Below are 23,689 nucleotides of genomic sequence, written 5' to 3' on the forward strand. Positions count from 1 at the left end.
GGTAAGGACTGGGCTCAAAGACCCTGAAAACTTAATTTTTGGCTACACTGTATTTTTCCAGGATTCTGGTGACAGGTATCCATAACCCTCTCTTATTCCAGAGATCTCTTTGCTTATAGAAAGCACCGGAGTGGAATCCTACAACCACATGAATGCGGTTGTTACAGAAAAACAGAGCAGCTAGATGACGGTGCTAGAAGAAAAGGTCTTTGAAACCTTGATTGACAGGTCTTACCAGTTGCAGCAAAGAAGTCTATCCATTCGGTTATGTGGTCATAACATTCTGAGTCATGAGCTGTCATAACTCTCTCTTCACCTTATAACCACTCTTATTTGCTTTGCTTTCCCTTCTTCCCCTTCATGTTTTTTTCCTCCTACCCACTTCCCCTCCTTCTCTCTTTCTTGAAGGTTTGAGGAGGTGAAAATTTCATCTTACAATACTGCAGAAGTGGTTTTGCAGTTTTTCACAGACATAAATCCTATGTTAAGTGTAAAGCCATTACTTGGAGGTGTGATAAATGGCATTTCAGTCTATTAATATCTAGAAGGTTTCAAAGGGGGCTAAGTCCATATTAGGGTTTCTTGAATGCCTCAAGTCCATCACTGAGGTTAGTTCTATGCGACAGAAGCGTGATGGGATTTGGAATGGGATTTGGGATTTGGAATGAAGCAGGCCTGAGTTCACAAAGCATCTGTGTCACCCAGTAATTGTATGACATCAACCAGATAATTAGCCAATAGATGAGAAGCCTCAGTAGTTCACCTGCCAAATGGAATATTAATACAGATCTTGTTGGTTTTACATGGGAGAAGGCATGGGAAGCAACTTAACTCTCATCATTCTACAAACATTTCTTAAGTACTTCTCTGTGCCAGGTAAGTGTAAGGTCAGGAAATTCACAATCAAATATGGCACAGTGCCTGATCCCAAGAATTCCAGAGAAGAAGGCCAGAAGAGGATGAGCATGGCTGTATGATGACAGTGAAGGCTTCGTAACAATGAAAACCCCTGAGATATGTTCCAAAGGATGAGCAGGAATTAGGTAAAAGGAGAAGTGATGTGAAGTGTAGGGCAAGTTGCAGTGAAATGTAGTAAAGACAGTAAGATTTCCAGAGCATGAAGAGTTACCACTGGAACTGAGTGGCTGGATCAAAGGGAGCGATGGAGGTAGTGGTAAGAGATGACACCAAGAAATTTACCAGGAATCCCACAAATAAAGGGTCTTGTGTGCCTGACATAGAAAGTTTGGACTTACCCAAGTCCCTTGGTCATGTAGCCTATAAGGGGTGTGTAGATCTAGAGGGGAACTCAAGTTTTCTAAATCCAAGACCAGGAGTTCTTCATTGCAGCTCACTGTTTCCTTCAATATGAGACCTTACCATTGTGACCTTAACGTCAGCGCCTTCAGGGGTCACCTGTCAAGGTATTGTCTGGATTAGAGAATGGGGAGAGTATAGCCTGTCTCTCCTTGGGATGAGGAGGTATGAGTAGAAGACTGAGATGTTAGCTGAACAGTCAGTGGCAAGGCTGGGAAAAGCAGTTAGCCTGTGACTTCTAAAGCCAAAGGAATCTGAGATTAGGTGCCATGAAAGACCAATAGCAAGTGGGAAGCCCATCCAAAAGTAAGAACTAGGAATAGGGGATGATGACTGAGGACCCCTGTGCTGTGTTGCCCAAACACCAGCTGGGGCTGCACGCCTCCGAGACTTGCATTTGGGTGGATGCCAGTTGCTGAACCCTAAATTCATGCCTTTTGGGGAACACCTAATGTTCCAGTTTGCAACGGCACCGATGCTTTTCAAGTTACTTCAGAGCCAAGAGAAACATGGCTCTTTCTAAAATAGCTTGCAGATTCAGTAGTGTACTATATATAGTGATGCCAGAAATTTTTTAGAATTATAACAAGAAATGTACGAGACTGTGTTTTTTCTATGGAACCCAGTTGCAAAAGTCATCTTTCTTGATTTGTTAGAGTCTGAAAATTTCCTTTAGAATCCTCCTCAGTGGACACTGAGTCCAACAGAAAATACCTGACTGTCATCTCCTAAGTGATTTGGTAAAATCACCGGGGGATCTAACCTTTCAAACATCATAATGAAAAGATGCAAACACCCTGGTAGCTTGCTCCTGGAAATAGGACTTGGCAAAGCAAATGTACTAAAGCTGGAACAGACTCTTGCCTCATTCTTTTCCTTCTTTCTCTTTCTGATTTTCTGCTTTCATCATTTCCTAGGATGGCAGGGGCCAAGGATTGGGAGAGTGTGAAGTAATCACTCTATTCCTTTTGAAGGGTCCAGATCTTTTCAGAAGGGCCCTATCTCCCTTCAGTTTGTTCATATTTAAGAAATGCATTCTTGAATAACATTCTTTTGTCTTCTCCTCTCCCATAAAAATCATTCTTATGATTTTTAAAATCTGATGATTTTCAATCTGCTTTGAAAATGTTCTAATAAACTTGGGTTACACATGGAAACATATACACTACCATATGTAAAATAGATAGCCAATGAGAATTTGCTCTTTGACTTAGGGCACTCATGCCGGGGCTCTGTAACAACCTTGAGAGGTAGGATGGAGAGGGAAGTGGGAGGGAGATTCAAGAGAGAGGGGACAGAAGTATACCTATAGTTGATTCATGGTGATGTTTGGCAGAAACCAACACAATATTGTAAAGCAATTATCCTTCAGTTAAAAATAAATTTAATTAAAATAAAAAACTTGGGTTACAAAAAACCATAGGTGGGATGGAAGCTTAATATTGGCAGAATATTAATATCATGAATTGAAGTATCCCAAGCACTTAGAGGGCTTCCCTGGTGGCTCAGTGGTAAAGAATCCGCCTGCCAATGCAGGAGACATGCGTTCAATCCCTGGGTTGGGAAGATTCCCTGGAGAAGGAAATGGCAACCCTCGCCAGTACTCTCACTTGGGAAATCCCATGGACAGAGCGCCTGGCGGGCTACAGTTGATGGGGTTGCAAGAATCAGACGTGACTTAGTGACTAAACAACAACAAGCATTTAGAACAGTGTCAGGCACAGGATGAGTGTGCAAAATATTTGTTGAATAATAGCAAAATGAATGAATAAATATGCAAGTGTGTTGATCATTGCGTCCAGAGAGTATGAGGTGCTATTGGAAATGTGTAATTTCCTCTGTTCTTCCCCCTTGGGCTGAGAAATTTGAAGCATGAAATGGGAGTGGAAGAATGGGTCATGAGAGGTTTGAGAAAACTTGGAACTTTCAGAGAACAAGGTGGAAGGAAAAGAAAAGACTTAAAAATGAACAAACAGTAAATACCCTAAGGAATTGAAAGCAGGAACTTAAACAGATATTTGATCACCAATGTTCATAGTAGCATTTTTACAGTAGCTAAAAGATAGAAGCGACTCAAATGTCCGTCAGTAGATGAGTGGATAAACAAAATGTGGTATGGTATATACAGTGGAAATGGAAAATTATTCAACCTTTAAAAACGAATTTCTGATACATGCCATAACATAGATAAAACTTAAAAACATTATGCTAAGTGAAATAAACTGTGAACAAAAGAACATATTGTATGATTCCATTTATTTAAGATAGAGTCAACAAATGCATAGAGAAATAAAACAAATATAGAGGCTACCAAAGACTGGGGAAGGGGAGATGTGGAGTCATCATTTAATGAGTGCAAAATTTCTATTCAGGATGATAAAAGTTTCCAGAAATAGTGTTGATGGTTGTACAACATTGTAAATGTACTTATTACCACTTAATTGTACACATATAGATGGTGAAATGGAGAAGGCAATGGCACCCCGCTCCAGTTCTCTTGCCTGGAAAATCCCATGAAGAGAGGAGCCTGGTAGGCTGCAGTCCATGGGGTTGCGAAGAGTCAGACATGACTGAGCGACTTCACTTTTCACTTTCATGCGTTAGAGAAGGAAATGGCAACCCACTCCAGTGTTCTTGCCTGGAGAATCCCAGGGACGGGGGAGCCTGGTGGGCTGCTGTCTGTAGGGTCGCACAGAGTTAACACGACTGAAGCGACTTAGCAGCAGTAGTAGGTGGTGAAAATGGCAGATTTTATATTAGTACGTTTTCACAATTAAAAAATAGACAGTTAAGAAAATTATTTATTTGTTGAAGTATACTTGATTTTTAGTATTACACTACTTTCTTTTTTTGTTTTTTAATTTTAATTTTATATTGAAGTATAGTTGATGAACAATGTTGTGTTAGTTTCAGGTGTACAGCAAAGTGATTCAGTTATACGTATATATATATCTATTTCAAATTCTTTTCCCATTTAGTAGTATTTAGTAGTATTGAGCTGAATTGCTATACAGTAAGTCCTTGTTCATTATCTATTTTAAATATAGCTGTATGTATATGTCAGTCCCAAACTCCTAATCTATCCCTCCCCACTGGTAACCATAAGCTCACTCTATAAGTATACGAGTCTGAAAAACTTGACAGTTTAATATACACAGGAAGCAAAGGAAACTCCATGTTTTTTTCTCTGACTCTTCCTCTGATGTGGTACAGAGGACTTTAGCATCAGACAGAATTAGCTCAGATTCAAGCACCACCACTCACTAACGCTGTGACTTTGGTCAAATTAGATAACCTGTCAGATTTCCAGCTTTCTTATTGGTAAAGTGGAGATAACAGAAATACTGCATTATGATGATGTGAGAATAAATGTTATCATGTATATAAAATGCTTTGTGAATGTTTAGTCACTCAGTCATATCTGACTCTTTTGCGACCTCATGGACTGTAGCCCTGCAGGGTTCTGTGGGGGATTTTCCCAGGCAAGGATACTGGAGTGGGTTGCCATTTCCTTCTCCAGGGAATCTTCTTGACCCAGGGATCAAACCCATGTCTCCTGCATTGCAGGCAGATTCTTTTCCACTAACTAAGATTGTGGCATCTGGTTCCATCACTTCATGGCATATAGATGGGGAAACAGTGACAGACTATTTTCTTGGGCTCCAAAATCACTACAGTTAGTGACTGCAGCCATGACATTAAAAGACGCTTGCTCCTTGGAAGAAAAGCTATGGCAAACCTAGACAGCATATTAAAAAGCAGAGATATTACTTTGCTGACAAAGGTCCGTCTAGTCAAAGCTATGATTTTTCCAGTAGTTATGTATGGCTGTGAGAATTGGACCATAAAGAAGGCTGCGTGCTGAAGAATTGATGCTTTTGAATTGTGGTGTTGGAGAAGACTCTTGAGAGTCCCTTGAACTGCAAGGAGATCAAACCAGTCAATCCTAAAGGAAATCAATCCTGAATATTCATTGGAAGGACTGATGCTGAAGCTGAAGCTGAAGCTCTAGTACTTTGGCCACCTGATGCAAAGAGCTGACTCATTGGAAAAGACTCTGATCCTGGGCAAGATAGAAGGCGGGAGGAGAAGGGGACAACAGAGGACAAGATGGTTGGATGGCATCACCAACTCAATGGACATGAGTTTGAGCAAGCTCCCAGAGATGGTGAAGGACAGGGAAGCCTGGCATGCTGCAGTCACAGAGAGTCAAACATGACTCAGTGACTGAACAACACCAACCAGGAAAGCTATAGCACAGGCAATAAATGGTCAGTTCATATCTGTCTCACTTTCTCTCCACCTTTGTATGCTCTCTAACCTTCCCAGCATCCTCTTTTATGGCTTCCATTTTGCAAAATGTGGTTCTCTGATCCAGGGCCTAGATCTCTAACAGTGTTCTCCTTGGCTGGGTTCAGGGAAGAGTTCCCATTGAGAAAGCAGTTCCTGATCCTGGTGTGTGTTTTGAAAACTTTCTGTGCAGCTATTTCAACTTGAGCTCCTGTTCCTTTTGTTGTGCCTCTGGCATTGCTGACTCAACCTGTACATCATTCCTCATTGCATCAGGGAATTCAGAGTCCAACCTGTTTCTTGGAACATCATCTTATCTTCCTTATACCAAAGCATAAAGGAACTTCCTCAATCCTGTGGGTTGATGCCATTGGATCCCTTGCTTCATTCTCTTCCTTATAGTGATTTTTATTTAAAAATTCTGTAGGTATAGTTTTAAAAGTCAAAAAGTTCTGTAATGATTATGATGAAAATTAGTCTCCCTCAACCCTGAGCCCAGCCACTCAGGTGGTGTTGTTACTGCTTTTGTTGTTAATCTTTTACTCTGCTTTCTAAATGATAAGACTTTATTGCTATGCCCTGTTTTTTTCCCTTGAATTATATATTATCAATTGACTTAGAATAAAACATGAAGATTTTACTCACTTTCCCAATTTTCTACCACCACATTCTCTCTCCTTACATTTTTCCATTATACAACTTTGCCTTGTATTAACAATTAAAGTTTAGACTTTTGGAATGTAAATCTTATTCCTAGCAGTAGTATTTTTATTACTTTTCTTGTACAACTAACAGTATTTTTATTATTCTTATAAAACTACTTTTTATTTCCTTGGAAATAATAATCACTTAACTTTTTATTGATTTGATAAATCTTTTTAAGACCTTGCATATCTGAAAATGTGTTAACTTCACTCCCACATTTGACTAGTAGCTTGCATATAGAATTCTAGATTAAGCTTTCTTCAGCATATTAAAGCCTTTACTACATTTTCTTTTAGTGTTAGCATTGTTGTTGAGAGGTTCAATGATATTGTGATGTCTGGTCTTTTACTTGTGACCGATTTTATTTTTCTGAAAATATTTATAAACTTCACTTCACCCTCGGTTTTCTGAAGTGTCGTGGCGCTATGTCATGGTGTGTGTGTGTGTGTACACTGGGCTGGAACTTTAAGTGAGCCCTTTCAACCTGACAACTCATGTCTTTTTCTTAGTACTCATATATTATTTCTTTAATGATATTCTTTATTTCATTTTTTCCAAACCTTCTATCTGAAACTCTTTCTCGAATGTTGGATCTCCTAAACTCATCCTCTAGTTCTCATATATTTTGTCTCCTATTTTCTCCTTTGTCTTTTGTTCTACTTTTTGGAATTTTGTTTTCAACTTTGAGTCCTCTTTGAGCCGTTTAATTTTGGTTACAGTGTTTAACTTCCAAGAGCTTTTTCTTATTCTCTGAAAGTTCTTTTTTTTATATAGCATCCTGCCTTTGGTTTATGCCTGCAATATCTTTTGTCTTAAAGCTATGAATTATAGAAATACTTTTGGACAGTTTCATCTGTTTTCTCCATTGAAACTCTTTCTCCTGAAGTTCCTTTTTTCCCCCTCTTTATTTAATTTAATACGTTTTTTATTGTGGGAGATTTTTCTAAAATTTTTGTGACCCTTGGCTGTTTATTTAAATGTAAGAGTATGGGGATAAAATGCTGATTAAAGCACTAGGTGAGCTGGCTGACTGGTGGTTTTCCCCATCCATCATCCATGACTCAGTCCGGGACCTGGTCATTTTAAAGGGAATTCCAACCATTAGCAACTAAAGATCCTTTTTCTTGGTCAAATTAAAACCACCACATTTCTGTGATGCCTGTGTATGTGCACGCCCATGTGTGTGCATGGATACAGAAGTATAAATATGGCTGAATCCTTTTGGGAACAAACACAATTGGGACTCTTAAAAAGGGCAATGCTGACTCTCAACTTGATTACCCTGATTTCATGCAAAGTCTTTCTGGTTTATTCATTCCAGAGTGTAAACTTGTAGATTTCTATCAGGATTAGTCATCTGGGCTATGAGAAAAATCTAGGGGTTTCTTATTTACTATATGGGTGGGAAGAAATGGAAATACTCTTTAAAATGCCAAATATAGAAAAATTTGATGCAAAATGTCATCAAGAGGGACAAAGTTAAGTAAATTGTGGCACAGTCATATAACCTATAAAATCATGTTTTAGAAAAAACAGATGACACTGGGAAGTTGTCATTATTTATGGCTAAATGAAAAAAATGCAAGTTGTAAGAGATGTGTAATGTGATTATGTTTTTATTAAAACAAATCTAAAAACTTTCTTACTGTATGCTTTCTATCTCTCTAAATATTTCAGTAGTAAGACAAGGGATGTGTTCATAAAATAATCCAAAGGATAGAGCCCTTTCAAAATAAGACCAGAAAGTTGCTTTTCCAAAAAAAAATTTGTTCCATCTGATAAATACTCTCAGGAAATAGTTTTTCTATTATTCTGGCTATTTGTTTTCTACTTCTAATCTTTTCATCTCTGTGGCTCCCAGATGCTTCTGCATGACTATCTGGCCAAATTAGGAAGAGGGCTGCAAACTCTCTGACATAAGTTACTGAAGCACTCATCTCTGGCATGAACTTAGGAAACTAAAAAAAAAAACACCCTGAGGTCAGGAGACATACAAAATGAAGGAAGTGAGCAAGTTGCAAACATCTTTGGGAACAGCATTTAGGGGAAAGACATTGTTTTTTATTACTAAGATGTTAGCTGCTGCAAGCATTTTGGCAATGCTCTTTGAGAGGTTGAGGAGGTTTTACTCCTAGTTTGCTTAGAGTTTTTAAACAGGAGTTGATGTTATATTTTGTCAAATCATATTTCTGCATCTGTTGAGACAACTATATTTTAGAAAAAATCTATGAATATTGTAAAGTACGTTGATTTATTTTCAAATTATAAAGCAGCTCTGCATCCTTAGAACAAATCCCATTTGGTTATGCTATATCAACCTTTTCATTTTATTGTTGGTGTGATTTGCTAATATTTTGCCAAGAATTTTTACATCAGTGTGAAATCATGCAACTCAGATGGGACTCAAACCCAGAACTCAAACCCACGAGTTGAGTTTGGACTTGAACCCAACCTAAACCCAGACTGGGACTTGAACCCATGTCTTTGAATGTCTTTTATCTGAGCTCACACACCTGGTCTCAGGACTTAATGAAGCTCAGGCTCGTGATGTCTTGTGGCAAAAAGAATTTAACGAGAGACTAAGTGATAGGTAAGAAGTGGATTTATTTAGAGATACACATTCCATAGACAGAATGCAGCTGGTCTCAAAAGACAAGAATGGCCTTGGGAGAACCATACTCCATAGACAGTGTGTGGGCCATCTCAGAAGGCAAGAGGCCTTGAAACATGATGTGGTTAGATTTTATGGGCTGGGCAATTTCATAGGCTAATAAGTGGGAGGATTATTCTAACTATTTTGGGAAAGGAGTGGGGATTTCCAGGAATTGAGCCATCACCCAAATTGGGCCATCACCCAAATGGATTTCCAGGAATTGGGCCATCACCTACCTGGTAGGTGTGTCATTTAGAATACTATAGCATTACAGTGAGCACATAATGAGGCTCAAGGTCTACTGGAAGTTGAATCTTCCCCCATCGGGACCTAGTTGGTTCTAACCAGTTTTTGTCATGTCCTATGACTATGTCATTCTTTTAAAGATTGTGCCCTGCCCCCTTCCCTTCTGTTTAAAATGCTCATGTGGGTTATTGATGTTTTCTCGTAATATTTGCCTGGTTTTGGTATCAGAATCTTTTGAAATGGCTTGGGAAATACACCTTCCTCTTTAATTTTCTGGAAGAGATTGGGCAAAAATGGTACTATTTCCTTTTTGAACATTTGGTTGACTTTAGTAGAAAAGCCATTTAGAGAACCTTGACTACTAGGCTCAAGGGCTTGGCCTTTACTCTGAAACCTTCAGTGGTTCCCATGGTAAAAAGGATGATGTCTGAAAAGTGTGTTTTGGGAAGATGAATCTGGCAGCTGTGGGCAGGAGATATGTTGGCAGTGAAAGCCTAGAGAAAAGCAGCAGGAAAAACATTTTAATTTCCAAAATTCCTGCAGATAAAGCTTCGCTCAATTTTTCACAGGCTTGAGGGAATTCTTCACATAAAAATGAAAGTGACTCCATTTGATGAAAACTGCACATAGACTGGAAGGTGCCTTTCCTTACAGAGAGGCTCTGTGCCTGGATGCTCATTTGAATCCATGGACTATAGCCTGTCAGGCTCCTCTCTCCATGGGATTTCCCAGGCAAGAATCTTGGAGTGGGTTGCCATTTCCTTCTCCAGGGGATCTTCCTGACCCAGGGATCGAACCCACATCTCCTGCATTGCAGGTAGATTCTTTACCACTGAGCCACCTGGAAAGCCTGGAGAGGCTCTGAGGGTGGTGCAAATACTATCACTGAAAAATTACTCTTGGTGTCCAAGGTTTCTCATTCAACTAAATAGGTCCAGTCTGGCTTTACAAAATCCCCAAACCAGAGTTATATTGCAACATTTTTAAATGACTAGAGTGTTTTTTTTTTTTTAAAGTACAGTGATTATTTCAGATTTTATTTATGGTTTAAGGACTCATAAAAGAAATACACATCTTAAGGACTTGTTCATAACACAACTCTATAAATTTGCTGTAAATCTGTTGTCATTGTGAACAAGCACATTCTTCTGGGCATGCTGTTCTATGTATTTCCTTCTACACTGTTAACTAATTTTTTTAAGAACAGTATTGCAACTTGATCATTGATTGCAGCAGCCACTCTCAATGAGTTTCACTTTATTGCATCAGCTCTTGGAATAGGACAGGCCAGTGCCAACCAAGGAGCTTAGTAACTCAACCTGCAAAAATAACAAGAGGAATTTGTTTTAAGATTGAAACTATCATATGTTATAAGCTATTTTCAACTCGTGAGTGAAAAATGCTTCCTAAAATGTAAGTTTATAAGAAAATCATTCAGTATTTTCTTTTACATGGCAATTCAAACAATGCCTACGTATTAGTAAAGCAAGTACACCTTTCTGATGTAATACAATGCTTTTGGGAGGGAGACACAACTGACATCAATGGAAGATTCAGCGAATTAGGGAATGCCTTTCATTTGTCGTCATGTGAATGACTTAGCATTGTCAATATGGGTGGTGGTATTTTAAACACTGAACATCATGTATAGTGATTTTCATTGTAAACTAAAAGTCTGTGATGTCAAGCATCAATAAAATTTCCTCCTGGCAAGTGAACCTATGAAATGTACATAAGGCGATTTTTTTTTTTTTTCCTAAACAGCCCTGAAAAAAAAAAACCCTCACATTGAGATAGTACCCATTTGTTATCTCTTCTGGTCCTTAAGACAATTATGTGAAGTGACTTAGTCAAATTTTATAATTGACTCATTTAACAGGTAAAAAAAAATTGGAGGCTTGGAGATGAATGGGAATTTACTAGGATTACAAAGCAAGTGAGTGGCAAAACTAAGATCGGAACTGAAATCTCTTAACTCTGGCTCCCCACTTTTACTATTAATGGCACACTCCCTCTCTTGAGTGAAACACAGATATGGTGACAAAGCGATTCCTTGTTTGCAGAACTCAAAATACACACACCTGATACGTAACACAGGGCAAGCTAACATTATATTTCAGGTGATGAGTATTTTGTGAATCAACTCCCTAATGTTATAGCTCTGCAGATAAAAATATCTGTTAGGTTTTGTTATGAAATAAGGTATTAATTAATTACTTCTATCCATTAATACACTATTTCTTAAAAATTTATTTTTAATTGAAGGATACTTGCTTTACAATATTGTGTTGGTTTCTGCCATACATTCACATGAATCGGCCATAGGTATGCATATGCCCCTCCCTCTTGAACCTCCCTTCCACCTCCCACCTCATCCCACCCCCAGAAGACTTAATAGACATTTCACCAAAGAAGACATGCAGATGGTTAATAAACACACAAAAAGATGCTCAATGTCGCTCATTATTAGATAAATGCAAAGCAAAACTACAATGAGGTATCACCTCACACTACTGGGCATATACCCTGAGAAAGTCATAATTGGTGATATCTCAGAGTACATACAGAGAAGGCAATGGCACCCCACTCCAGTACTCTTGCCTGGAAAATCCCATGGACGGAGGAGCCTGGTAGGCTGTAGTCCATGGGGTCGCTAAGAGTCGGACACGACTAAGCAACTTCACTTTCACTTTTCCCTTTCATGCACTGGAGAAGGAAATGGCAACCCACTCCAGTATTCTTGCCTGGAGAATCCTAGGGACGGCAGAGCCTGGTGAGCTGCCGTCCATGGGGTCGCACAGAGTCGGACACGACTGAAGCGATTTAGCAGCAGCAGCAGAGTACATATGCATAGAATCTTAGGGAAAAGGAGACAATAATAGAAAATGTGCGTTTATTTAAATGTATAAACCAGAGAATCCTGCCCTGGGGTAGGGACAATTTTAGAATCCATAGATAGGCACAAGGAGATACAAGGATCCCTGAAATGAGAAGTTTTGCTTTTTTTTTTTTTCCTGGGAAGATCCTTTGGTTTTATCAGACTTAACAAGGGGTGTGATTCTTAAAAAAAAATCATACCCTAATGCAGCGGTCCCCTACCATTTTGGCACCAGGGACCAGTTTTGTGGAAGACAATGTTTTCAAGGACTGGGGGTGGGGGTGGGGGGTCCAGGATGATTCAAGCACATTACATTTATTGTGCACTTTATTTCTAAACTAATGCTGCCACTGATCTGACAGGAGGTACAGGTCTGTGTTCCAGAGATTGGAGAGGTTGGCCCTGCTCTAATGGACACAAAAACAATTCCTCCTTTTTCACACCAAGGCAGCCCCCAAAATTTCTCCATCTCCTAGCAATCAGAGAGCTTATTGTTTGTTTGCCACATTTATTTAGTACCCATTGAGCACAGTTTTGCCTTGTTACTTAGCTATAAATGAGAGGCTTCATTTCAATCATCTGTGTTTCAGAGTATCCAGATTCCTCTGTGTGTGTAGTAGTGCTTAATAAGTCACAGGGTTTGTGAGTGTTGACTTTCAACTCTCTGATAACTAAGTCAGATTTTATCATTGACTCACTTTACAGATGAAGAAATGGAGTCTTAGAGCTAGAAGAGAAGTTACCAGGATTGTGATGCAAGTAAGTGGCAAAACTAAGATTGGAACTCCAATCTCGTAACACTTTTCCAAGAATACATGAAGGCTTGTGGGACTGAGCTTTTTGTAGCCATGCTATGTAAGTTGTGTGTTGGCAAATTAATTCTAAATGCTAAAATGAAGTAACAGTTGTGATTGTCAAGTTACAGAACAACTTTTTAAATAGTCTCAGCAGTATATGGTAACCTAGATGTAATTCCCTGGGCTGGTTATGTGTTTATTTCAAAGATGGTGCTGTTGGCTTGAAGTATGTTCTGTATGAGTTTCTGGCTAGGATGGCCAGGGAGGGTCTCAAAATGTTTTTAACCCACATGACAAATTACTATGGTCCCTAGCAGAACACTCAATGATTTTGTTTATTTACTTGGCTGCGCTGGGTCTTAGTTGTGGCATGCAGAATCTAAAGTTGCAGCATGTGAACTTTTAGTCATAGCATATGGGATCTAATTCCCTGACCAGGGATCAAACCCAGGCCCCCTGCATTGAGAGTGAGGAGTCTTAGCCACTGGACCTGCAGGAAAGTCCCCACTCAATGATTTTTGCTGTTTCAAAATATTCAGTCTACCCTCAAAGATGTAAGATTTGTTATGTGAGCACAGCCTTGTGCTCCCTGAACTTAAGTTCATAAAAGGACCTCCAATTTATGTGTGGTGTAGGATATGTTGGCAAAGGTAAATGACCTCTAAAGGGTATTTCTTTGAGATTATATCTACCTGAAGGCTGGTATGCTAGTTTACAAAAACTTGCCTGCATTTGTGGGATTAAGTTTAATGAATGGTATTTGTGTTCAAAAGTGCCCCACTTCATGCTATACACCCTGGTGGGGATGAGGGTAGGGAGACAAAGATTACCAAGACTAAATTCTTACATTAGAGAAGCTTTTATTTCATTCAATCAGGAAGTTATACACATAAAAGTAGATAATCTCTACATAAGAATTGTACATGCTCTTGTGGAATTATATGTGTGTCGATAAGAGACACATGAGCCAAATTGGGGCAGCAGAGAAGGTTTCCTGGAGAAGGTGACATGTGAACTAAGTCTTAGAAGAAGAATAAGAACCAAGTGAGGAGAGGTGAAAACAGCGCGTGAAGCAGAGGGAAGAGCTTGAGCGAAGACGCAGCTTTGCATGGGAAACAGCAATTTGCGGAGCAGGGCAGGGGTCACAAACAGTTGAATGTTACTGGAGCATGAAGTTTAGCCTGGGGAATCACAGGATAGGGGAGAACTGAGTAGCAGAGGTCAGGTCATGGTGGTCTCGAGCCTGAGCTGAAGGACTCCAGCTTTCCTTCTGTTGACAGCAAGTAGTCATTTAAGATAGGGAGTGCCACAGTCATATTGGCAATTTGAAAAAGTGACTCCATGATTTAAAATGCTCCAAGCCCCTTACAGGTTGTTGCTATGATAAGTTCTATACACGGACTAGCAAATGCTCAGCTCACATCATCTAAAAGCCACCAGACCCCACCTTTTACATGGTATCATTTGTAGCATCACTTGGAGTGACTCTGCCCCTTAAGCTCCAGATAATATGGGCTTGAACTTCCATCCCACATTGTGTAGGAAGTCCATGGTTCCCGCTAAAGAGTTCTAAGGTTCCCAGGGGGCTTCTCCTCTCTAAATTCTGGCAGCTATTGAGTTCAGTTCAGTTACTGGATTGTTCTGTAGGTCCCTGTTCTGCTGTCAAGTCAACATGCATCTGAGACTGACTTTCCAAGACTTTCATCAAAAGCCACTCACACGAGGTGTGAAGCATGTGCCACACACTTTCCTGAAGGGCTGGAGAGGTTGAAGGGTTCACAGGACAGAAACTGTCAGCTGTCTCCAGTTGCCTGCTAGGTGTTCCTGGTGTCCGGCAGTGGAGGCAGTGGGGCCCCATAGGTCCGTGCACGCACCACATAGCTCTGCCTTCTTCTCCGCCTTCCTGATTCCCAGCACTTCCCCACCCGCTCCTGAGGCCTCTATTTCTAGAAGGCAGAGCAATTCATCAATCTATCACTCACTCCCCAAACCCAGCCCAGGACCTCCTTCGGCCTCTCCAAAGATGTCCCTTCTCTCGCAGCAGTATAGAAATTTCATTTCCCAAGACATTTCCAGCCCTCCTGCCAAGGCAAAGGAAACAACAGTTACTTTGGGTTTTAACTTGTCTTTTTTTTTTGCACCTTCATGTCACTGGATTTCTGAGAGAACTAGAGAGTCTATGCCAACCAGTGTGCCACTTTTGGCGAGTTGGCACGATTCCTTAGGCCCATGGAAATCTTGTCTGCCTCCTAATGGAGACAGTGCGCAGACAGCTGGGAACACAGTGCCCGCTGCAGGGGAGGGAGAATGGCATGTAGCCTCTAGCCCAGCCTCGTCCTGTCCTGAGGTGACTGGATCCTCAGATAGGAAAGGTTGGTTCTCTTTTCTGAATGAAAACAGGTACTGGTGCTGACGTCAGCCAAGAGGTTGTTTTCTGTTTCTAAGCTGCTTGTTAATATTTGGCTTCTATTCTGTGACATGCATGGGTGCCCTTCAGAGACTCACCTTACTTTAAAAACAAAAAAAAAAGTTTTCCTCTGAAAGAGGAAAGATCTTACACTATTAAAAAGTATATATATATACTTTTTCTCAGATTTGGGGGTCTTAGGGGGCTCTTGTCTTCCAAAACAGAATGTCCTTCTTCCTCTTTTTTTTAATATTAAGACTCAAACTCTTGTTGAATTTCTAGGCTTATTAGATGAGTAACTGTGACTCTGTGGGTGACTTACGTAGGACATTGTCTGAAGAATGGGTCCTCCTTGCTGGGTAAATATAGGCAGACATTTGAGACACGGGTTCAATCCCAGGGTGGGGAAGATGCCCTGGAGAAGGAAATGGCAACCCACTCCATTATTTTTGCCTGGAGAATCCCAGTCAGAAAGAAGCCTGGAGGGCTGCAGTCTGTGGGGTCGCAAAGAGTCTGATGTGACTGAGACACACACACACTTTTCCCCTATGGAGACTTGTTACCAATTGTATCAGGCAAGTATCCAACTCAATGACACTGGGATCCCTCTCAACTGACAAATATCAGGATCCTGAAATTTCTTGGGGGAAGTAGTTTTGATAATCCAATGCCTTTAGGGACCAGATGGGTAACAGGAAACATACATGGTGCTTGGATAGATGGAAAATGCTGGATCCTGTCTAAACCTATTACATTGAAAAACTGTGTGACTATAGAAAACATATCTGTACAGGAAGTTGCTCAAGAGCCAGCACAGAATTCTGTACAGAAAAGGACCCTAGCAGATAGGAGGACTCCCTTTGAATGGGTGAATCACGTGTATTTGTGCAGACTGGAATTTATGCTCCAGGCTCTTCTGTTCTTCTCGCTTGTCAGGGTGGAGAAGCACAGCATTCCCCTTAGCTTCCATGCAGCCTTGTTGAGTGTTTCCACTGATGCTGTGGTCATGCCTGTCATCCCTGCCCGCTCAGGGTGCAGCCAAGCTGATTGAGAGAGCAACCAGCGAGATTTTCCTGAATGTGGGGACCAAATATTATAACACATTCTCCCCTCCAGGGAGGCGGCTTGTGCACATACTCTGTGCCCCCACCCTGCCTTGACAGGCTGCATGTGGACTAGAGCTTTCTTCCATCCCCACCAGACTTGCCCAAGCCATGGCCATCTACCTGTCTACTGCCGTAGTCTCCTAACTTACCTCCCTGCTTCCACCCCTGCCTCCCTGCAGCCTATTCTCAACAAAGCAGCCAGCATGATCCCTTTAAAATGGGACATACCTCCACTGCCCCCAAACCCTCTCAAGTTGCCCCATCACTTGAAATCCCAAATCTCCACCACAGCCTTTGAAGTCTATATCGCTTGGTTTTTGCTGCTCCCTTCTCCCCTCCCTTTCTGTCTCGGTCACCTCTACCTACATGGCCATCTTGCTTTTTCATAGATGAAACAAGAAGGCTCCTGCCTCAGGACTTCTGCAGTGTCCTCAGTGGACTACTCCCTTGCTTCCACCAGGTTCTCTGTCTGAGTCACCTCCTTGGAGGGCTTCCTTGACTGCTGTCTCTAAAATAGCTTTTTCTTTCTTTCTCTAATCCCCTGCTCTGTTTTGTTTTTCCCTGGAGTTCTTACCACTACCTGACTTATTAATGTCTGTCCTATTCCTGGCTTCTAATTAGAATGAGCACCATGAATGATGGGGCTTTTGCTTGTTTTGTTCCCCACTGGTTCCCCAGAATCCAGAACAAAGCTTGGCACATAGGTGGCATTGAACAAATAAATGAAGTAAGGACAAATGAACTCTGTGTGTGTGTGTGTGTGTGTGTGTGTGTAGTATGTGTGTGTAGAGGTAGCTTTTGAAAAGTTTGGTTCACATACACCCTTCCTCATTTTCATTAAAAGTTCAAGAACTTGTTGTATTTCCCCAAAACTGATGATCAATTTGTTGTTGTTCAGTCACTCAGTCATGTCCAACTCTTTGCGACCCCATGAACTGCAGCATGCCAGGCTTCCCTATCCTTCAGTATCTCCTGGAGTTTGCTCAAATTCATGTCCAGTGAGTCAATGATGGTATCTAAACATCTCATCCTCTGATGCCCCCTTCTCCTTTTGCCTTCAGTCTTTCCGAGCATTAGGGTATTTTCTAGTGAGTTGGATGTTCACATTAGATGCCAAAGTATGGAAGCTTCAGCATCAGTCCTTCTAATGAAAACTCAGGGTTGATTTTCTTTAAGAATGACTGGTTTGATCTTGATGTCCAAGGAACTCTCAAGAGTCTTCTCTAGCACCACAGTTCGAAAGTATTGGTTCTTTGGTGCTCGGCCTTCTCTCTGGTCCAGCTCTCATATCCGTACATGACCACTGGAAAAATCACAGCTTTGACTAAATAGACCTTTGCTGGCCCAGTGATGGCTCTCCTTTTTAATACGCTGTCTAGCAAGTGTCTTTTAATTTTGTGGCTGCAATCTCTGATGATCAATTTAGGATATGCCAATTATAAAGTTCTAGAACCTTTCAGAAACTGTCACTGTAGGTCCCCTGAAGCCAGTGAAGGGATGTCTGTTCATATCTAATTATCTAAAATCATCTCCAGCATTTATAAGCCCTTTTTGGGAAAATCACAGGACTCGTTTGGGGTCAGGTAAAAAGACAAATTTGCTTTTGGTTTTAAAGAATTAATCTCAGCCTCACTTTCACTTGTAAATGGGTGAATTTAGGAAAACATAAATGACAATGGGTTTAAACCATAATCTGCCCTCAATCAACCAGTAGGCAAGAAATACCTCTAAATAAGAGCCTAGAGCATTAATTAAATATTCAAACCTGCAATTTAGTGTTCTTCCACATTTCTCAGATTACCGGCCCATCGCATTAATTTAGCATGATAAATCCAAAGATCAAGCTAATCTCACCTTCTGGAGTGGCACAAAGTTTAATATCTTCTTCCCCTGCTGGTTAAACAGACTTCTGTGTATAACCAGTGAACTTGAATTAGTCACTTTGGCTTTTTAATCAGCAGAAGGTCACACATATGAGGGTTTCTGCAGAGCTCATAGGTACAGCACCATTAATCTTGACTTCTTGGAATGAAAAAGATCTCCAAAGGCTAGAATTTCAAGGGGAGACCTCAGAGGGAACACTTGCATATGGGATTAGTATGAGTGCGGACCAAAATCAGATCTCCAAACAGACACAAGTGAAGAATTTTAATTTTACCTTTTAAAAAAATGAATTATGATTTTTGGGGGGAAATAAATTACAATTTTTTGGCACTGGAAAGGAAATAGCAGCTGTTATGAGTACAGCATTTTATAAACGTTGCCTCTCTGCCTTAGGAAGACTCTGTGCAAGTAGGGGTTAGGATTTTAAGAGAAGGACAAAAGTTTGAGTGGTAAGCAGCTTACCCATGACCGCAGCTAGTCTAGGGGAGTAAGAAACACCCAAATTTACATTTCTCTCACTGCAAAGCTTGTATTCACGCAACACTTCATTCATTAAGTGAATCTTAAGTTCATTAAGGACTCTCTGTTGAGCTTCTAAAGATTTTTTTTTTTGGCTGTAACTGCACAGCATACGGGGCTTCCCTGGTGGCTCAGATGGTAAAGCGTCCGCCTGCAATGCAGAAGACCTGTGTTCAATCCATGGGTCGGGAAGATACCCTGGAGAAGGAAATGGCAACCCGCTCTAGTACTCTTGCCTGGAAAATTCCATGGACAGAGAAGCATGGTAGTCTACAGTCCATGGGATCACAAACAGTCGGACACGACTGCGCAACTTCACTTCACTTATAGCATGTGGGATCTTAGTTCCCTAACCAGAGATCACCCCCCTGCATTGGAATCACAGAGTCTTAACCACTGAACCACCAGGGAAGTCCCTTAGAGACTTTTTTTTTTTTTTTAGTTTCTCTTTCCCTCAATTTCCTTATTTTTTCCTCACTACTCCCTGTGCCAGTTCCAAGGTTTAGCACCCAATATCAGTCAAACATTTAGGAGCCATTGCTTGGGAAGTTTCAGATGGATTCAGATCTCTAATGCTCACGAAAAATTTAGCCTTATCATAAATGAGTTTCAACACAGACCACTTAAGAGCTGATGAGCAGAAAGTATCAAAATGATTTTTCTTGCTTGTCAAGGCCTGTCTTGTCCTGTCACCCTGGGGCTTCCTCCCTTCAGGGCCTGTTCTCTGTCATCCAGAGGGATGAAGCTCTGGCCCAACATTTCTTGGTAATAGTGGCTTTGATTTTCATTTCTCTCATAAGAGGTGGAGAGGCGGGGTTTGAGAGGGTGAAATATTGGCTGCCTGTGGTGAGATACTAAATTGACCTCTAAGTATGGCAGAAATGGGGTGTCTCTTATTCTTTCAACTTGATGTATCCAGATCTGGTTCCCAGAAAGGGGTGACTGAGCCAGCTTCAGTTGAGGAAAGGAGAAAGATTTGGGTAAAAACTTTTGGAAAAGTTCCTAAAGAACTTCTTTTCCTAAAGAAAAGGAAAGGCTCATAACAATTTGGGCTTCCCTGGTAGCTCAGTGGGAAAGATTCCACCTGCCAATGCAGGAGACGTGGGCTCCATCCCTGATCCAGGAAGATCCCTTGGAGAAGGAAATAGCAACCCACTCCAGTATTCTTGCCTGGGAAATCCCATGGATAGAGGAGACTGGTGGGCTACAGTCCAGGGGTTCACAAAGACTTGGATATGACTTAGTGACTAAAAAACAATGACACAACAATTCTCTCAAAAATAAACTTTATTTAAGTTACATGTACAGTTTATTAATAAAAGAAATATTTATCTACAGGTCAGCAGGATGTGATGTGTTCCAACATGTGCCTCTAGAATTCTGAAGATCCTGAGCATGATAACTGGTTGTACACTCTGGACCCCTGAGGCCTTACATACTCTTAAGTCATATTTTGGTATCAAGTGACATTTTTAAAAAACAAGAGAGTTTTGTCAAAGCCAGTCATTTCATTCAAAGAGTTCTTTCCCCCTCTGTGCATGTGTGAAATGTGAGCAATGCCTAGGTCTCATGGGTAGATTCCAGAATACCTAAGACCCAGGGTTAGGTATTACATCATCAATCCATGGACTCAAGTCTCAGTTCTTTCTGTTTTCTTGGGCAGGTATCTCCTTAATGAGAACCTTAATATTTAAGATATGTTGTGTTACAGTTTGTTTTCCCAATGTCTTCATACACAGGAATGATGTTGCATGTTTATAAATTCCTTTGGGGACTCTTTTATCTTTCACCTTGTAATCCAGCAATCTACTCTACTTCCCATGGCCAAGGAAAATAATTCTGGAACTTTTAGCATCTTGTAGGCCTGGCATTGAACAAACATTTATTCTGTGCCAATCTGACATGGAGGCGCTAGCGTTATACCCTCCTCGCGCTGCCATATTGGAAGCCAGTCACTATGGGTGTCTGAGAAACTGCGGAAGCATCCAAGGACATTAGTAAAGGAAACTCAGCAAACACACAAGGTGACATTCAACTTAACCTTCACACAGCACTGCCTCCTTGTCTGAGAGAAGTGCCAGCAAGCACACAGGGTTTGGAATCACCCATTCTTTGCTGCCTCAGTTTTCATATCTACAAAATGGAGATAACCTATTCAGGTTGTTGTGAAGATCAACTTTTATGTTTTCCTGAACCTCCACAATTTAGGTCCATTGAAGCTGAGGGCCCCAAATGAGTGGTAAAGACTAACAGGTTGTATTCCTTATTCTTGGATGTAAGTTGTTATAGCAAAAGTGTAGATGTGTTTTAAGAGCTTCCCCACCATTAAAAGCAAGAATTCCAACTTCTATTGGGTTCAAAATAATAAACTGCTTCCCAAGGTAAGAATTCTAGGAAATTACTCCAGTTAGACTGCATGACACAGGCGCCTACCCACCTCAGAATCTTCTGCTTGGGCATGAGGATAGTTAAAAGGTAGCCTTCAATTTGGGTCTTCCGTTTCTGAGTGTTAACTGACGAGTCAGTTCTTCCAATGTCCTATATCTTTGCTATTTAAAGCCTGTCTTCTCATTTTTTGAGAAGGGTTATCAGATTTCCAAAGATATAAGAAACAGAAGCAAGTGTCAAAGTTGAAGTCTCCAGTTTTTTGCCTTGTGTTCATCAAGAATAGAACACCAGAGGCTTGGAAATGATACCAAGGCTTTAAAATAGCTATAAGAATGTTTTAAGAGCTGATTGAACAACTGGCACTATTTCTTGCCAAAGGCCATTTAAAAATTTGGACTCAAAACCTTGACTGAATTTCTTTACCAGAGGCCACAGATCTGTTTATCATCAGTCTCTGTAGCGGTTGGTAAAGTCTCTAGAGGGCTTCCTTTCTGTGACTTGTATGACAGGCTCATTTAACTTCAAACATCCTTCTTTAGTGTCTGCTAAGCTTCATACTTTACCTCTTAATTAATTCTCCTTTCCCACATTAAACTCTAGAGACATAGCAAACTTATGCCAATAGATTTCACATTGGAGTCTTAAAGTTCCTGTGTGGCTCCCGATGCACAAGGCTCTAGTCTCCCATGAACTATTACTTCATGCTGAATTGATTAGCCATGTAACTGTTCTAATTTCCCTAGAAATATCTAGTTACCACATTTCTTCAAGTGAGTTTGTACCTCTTAAGGTAGAGTTTCTGTCGTTGGCTACTTCTATAGAGGGCAAGGTGAAAGAATGAGATGCTATAGACTCTTTGGAGGTTGGAAATTGGGACCTAAAACCTGGAAGTCCTACCAGGTACTGGAATCCAGGAGATGATGGAGGATCTGCTTGGGTTTATTCTTAAAATCTATGGCTTTGGGCTTTATAGTGGACTAATACTGTATAATCCTTGTAATGGGGGGAAACACTGGTGTCTTTAAGCTTCCAAGGAAGGGATTCTGTTTTGCTCTAAATGAATAAACCCATCAGTGGGTTTTGTTCAAGAACAAGGTCAAAGCCCCAGTCAACCAAATGGTCTTTAGAATTTACATAGGATGAATGCTCACCTACTTATAGTACAGACTCTCCAGACACCTCATAGGAGCAGGCCACATCCTGTTTAGTGTAATGACTATTTGCAGATGAAGCAACAGGTGGCAGGCAGAGACTCCTACCTTTATAACTTTATCCTTTTCCTCTGTATGCTTGACCTCCACACCCCCCACAAAAAAGGTCCACACCAGAATTCACTCTCATCCATTTGATTGGAATCACAAGAGGGTATCTATTAAACAAGATGATAGGAGCACCTTCTTCACCTAGGATTACTGATTTCTTTGCCTAAGCCACAAGCCAAATGACAACTGTCTTATTTACATTTCATATGCAAGTGGACTGACTCATCCACTGATCCATTTAGCTATTCAAAAATATCTTCTCTCCAGCCTTTGGCTACTGCATTGATCAATCTGCAAAGATTGCTGCTCCTTCTGCAGTGGATTGTTACCTTGCTTTGGACTTGGAGCATCTTCCCAGGGTTAAAGCTTTGTTTCTTCCCTTGCTTGTTGGCTTCCTGAGGTTTAAGAGAAAGAAATGGCCCATCTGATGGAAATCTTACACAAGTTGTCTGCTACTTTTTCTTACCCAGTGTCCTTTTCTACTCTTCATATTAAACGTTTTGAAAATTGTCCATAGAAGGAATTCATTCTATGCCAGCAAGCCTGACAGATTAGATCACCTTATAGATTCTCCATGAAGTCACTTTAAAATAGTGGTTTTCAAGTATTAGTTTACATCAGAATCACCTGAAGGGCTTCTGAAAACACATATTCCTGGACCTTGCTCTCAGAGCTTCTGATTGAGCAGGTCCAGAGTAGGGTCTAAGAATGTGCGTGTTTAACAAGTCCCCAGATGATGCAGATGCTAACCTTAACCCCACTGAGAACCACTGCTTTAGACTGTTCAAGAATGGCACTACCTGTTACCTCCCTAGCTGTCTTCGGGGCCGATGGTCTAGATGTGTAAAAGAAGAAAGTCCTTACCCATGCATTGGAAGGCACTTTCCCTTGTGTGATACATAATTTTAGGACATGGAAATCTGAAACAAGTATAGAAAGGAGAATTAATAGAAATCTTTAGCATATGTTACTGGATCAGGAAACTAATTGGAGTAGGAAATTTCTTCAAAGGGTTCTAGGTACCAGCTAAACTAGCTTCTTTTACCAAACAAGAAATATCTGGGGAGACAAGTATTAAATGGTACCTCATTTTTTTAGTACTTAATTGTAAGAGAAACAAGCCATATTATAGGCTTCATTATACAACATCAAGATCTAGAGCTCATATATTTAATTAGAACACCTGATACTACTCAGGCTGTTTATAGAAGTTCATCCTAGAGGAATAGGCACAAAC

General features: G+C 40.6%; 1 long non-coding RNA gene across 1 annotated transcript; it reads left to right on the plus strand.

The window, feature by feature from the left end:
- The first annotated feature begins 768 nt into the window (after nt 1–768).
- LOC145510692 (uncharacterized) lies at nt 769–20,304 on the plus strand. Its single transcript, XR_014057218.1, has 3 exons — nt 769–876; nt 12,795–12,848; nt 20,141–20,304. It is a non-coding gene; the product is annotated as an uncharacterized LOC145510692 (long non-coding RNA).
- Nucleotides 20,305–23,689: the final 3,385 nt, after the last annotated feature.

This window comes from Giraffa tippelskirchi, chromosome 1 (genome assembly GCF_054371585.1).
Source record: "Giraffa tippelskirchi isolate mGirTip1 chromosome 1, T2T-mGirTip1v1.2.pri, whole genome shotgun sequence".
Lineage (NCBI taxonomy): Eukaryota > Metazoa > Chordata > Mammalia > Artiodactyla > Giraffidae > Giraffa > Giraffa tippelskirchi.